At 33.5% G+C, this 2255-nt stretch overlaps 1 protein-coding gene across 2 annotated transcripts in view; it reads left to right on the top strand.

Annotated features, from left to right (window-relative positions):
• The first annotated feature begins 800 nt into the window (after positions 1-800).
• LOC107859188 (SEC12-like protein 2) overlaps positions 801-2255 on the top strand; it is a 20129-nt gene continuing 18674 nt past the window's right edge. Inside the window, exon 1 of one of the 2 annotated variants that reach the window (XM_016704105.2) lies at positions 801-1052. The gene's annotated coding sequence lies outside the window, so the exon portion shown is untranslated. The remainder of the gene's footprint in view (positions 1053-2255) is intronic. The other variant, XM_016704106.2, reaches the window with a different exon arrangement.

Raw genomic sequence — 2255 nt, 5'->3', positions numbered from 1 at the left:
CGTAATACTAATTTATGAGAATAACATAAAAAAATAGCTATGAAATTTCAAAGAACAAAATAAAATCGAAGCAAAAAATTTGTCTGTAGTATAGTCATTTTCATCAATATCACATTATGCATAGTACCCTCCTCTATCGAAGGTTGGGCTTGATTGAGTTGGTTTTAGTTTATATGTGAATATCTTGGTTGCTTGTAATCACATGTGGATATTTGATCTTCATAATCTAATTTTAAAGATTTGATGATATGGAGGCACATACAAATGTAGATATAGAAATTCGACTAAATATAATTCAAATATCTACTTAAAAAATTTGACTATATAGATTTGAGATATGAACACGCAAATTCGACTGATATTTATGTAAGGAGAAGGATCCGAATGCTTATATATAAAAGACCATTATTCAACATTTTTCATCATAAATTTTTAAGGTATTGTTCTCTCAATTATTTTTGCCTTCGACAATATTGTATTTTTTTTCTCTAAGAATATTTCTTTTGTCATCTTTTGTACATGTAATTGATAAGATTTTAATTTTACTATTATGCCCAATTTTAATCCTTTTTAGGCATAAGATTTGTAAGCAAGAAATGTTATTATAATTAGATATTTTTGTAAAAATTTATAATTCACTTTATTTGACTATATTACTATTTAACTTTTTATAATAAAGTTATATATAAATATCTATAAAAACTTTCGCAATAGACAAAATCATCTAATTTTAAATAATTAAAAATTATATGTGCAATTAAATTAATATATATATATATAGGTTGGATTTAACTTTTTTTTAAGTAACATCAAACTAATTCAAAAATATTTTTTTTAACGTCAAATCAACTAAACTAAATCATAATTTGTTGTTTCTGAGAGTTGATTTGATTTGATGTATCTCATTTGACTTGATGATTTGATACACCCCTAGCAACAACTGGTGATACACTCCCTCACCCTGCTCTCGACGACCTCACCAACGGAAATCTCAGCGACCACACCAACGGAAATCTCGGAGACCTCAGCGACGGAAAATCAGCGGCACAGCGGTACACTTTCTCTTTTCTCTCTCTGTGTTCTTTTTTGGGATTGGGGGGTGGGGTGGGTGGTGGGGCGGGAGGGGGAGGGTATGTGTATATATGTGCATTCGTGAAATATAGACATAGCTGCTTATTGCTGTTTGTTTACGGAAGTTGATGCATATTTGACTATGCCCTTTTCATTTTAGGACATACTTGAGCCAATTGGTACTCTTTTGTCTATTTACCCACTCTATAGTCCTAGTGTATGTGATAAGTAGTTTGATTGGATACGGAGTTCAAGAAATATGTGAATTTGTTGTTGGAGGCAGATAATTGATTATCTATTTAAAAGCTAGTAATAAAGGTTGAGACCAGTCATTCTTGCTGATTTCTTGAAACAAAGTGTTAACTGATAAAGAAGGGCTAAAGAAAAGAAGAAAGGTTCACTGCACAATCAATGGCAATCTTGAATGCTTATACAAATGGGGTTTGCTGTTTTGATTTGCTTTGCCAAATTTCTCTTCGAGTGGTGGGGTGTGATTTGATGGTGACCATGAGTACGTAGAACTATAAGACAAGAAGTTCTTTGGTAAATCTGTCAGGTTTGGAGTTCAAATAAAATCCCAAAGGTGTGGCCTAGCGGTTCAATAAAGTTGGGTTGAGCACCATTAGGTCTCAGGTTGAATTCCGAATAGAGACAAACACTAGTTGATTTCTTTCCATCTACCTAGTACCCGTGGAATTAGTCGAGCTGTGCGCTAGTTGGACCGGACACCACAATTATTAAAAAAAGAACTTTTATTAAATGACAACTTCTTCCGGCTACTTGCAAAATTGTATGTGTACATTGGAGCGACCAATTAACTGTTGCCTTGCCTAGCTAATCAAAACAAGTCTTGATACAAGTAAAACAACTATTTTAGATCATATAGCAGGGACTGGAGCATTAATAGCAATAGGAAACTAGGAAAAAGGAAAAAGGAATGCAAACTATTAGATAACTAATAAAAAAATAGGACAGATTCTTTTTCTTTTTTGGATAACTGGGATGTTCGGTCCAGCTTACGCACACCTCAACTAATTCTACGGAATGTCTGCCACCTCCCACGAGCAATAGGTACTAGGTAGATGACCCGAGACCTCATGGTGGTGCTCAACCCACTTCATTGAACCACGAGGCCAGACCCTGGGGTAAATAGAACAGAATTTTAAATAAGTTATATGCATATT

The sequence above is a fragment of the Capsicum annuum genome, chromosome 2 (genome assembly GCF_002878395.1).
Source record: "Capsicum annuum cultivar UCD-10X-F1 chromosome 2, UCD10Xv1.1, whole genome shotgun sequence".
In the NCBI taxonomy this organism is placed as follows: Eukaryota; Viridiplantae; Streptophyta; class Magnoliopsida; order Solanales; family Solanaceae; genus Capsicum; species Capsicum annuum.
Note: the sequence above shows the minus strand (reverse complement) of the source record. Positions and strands in the feature narration are given on the sequence as shown.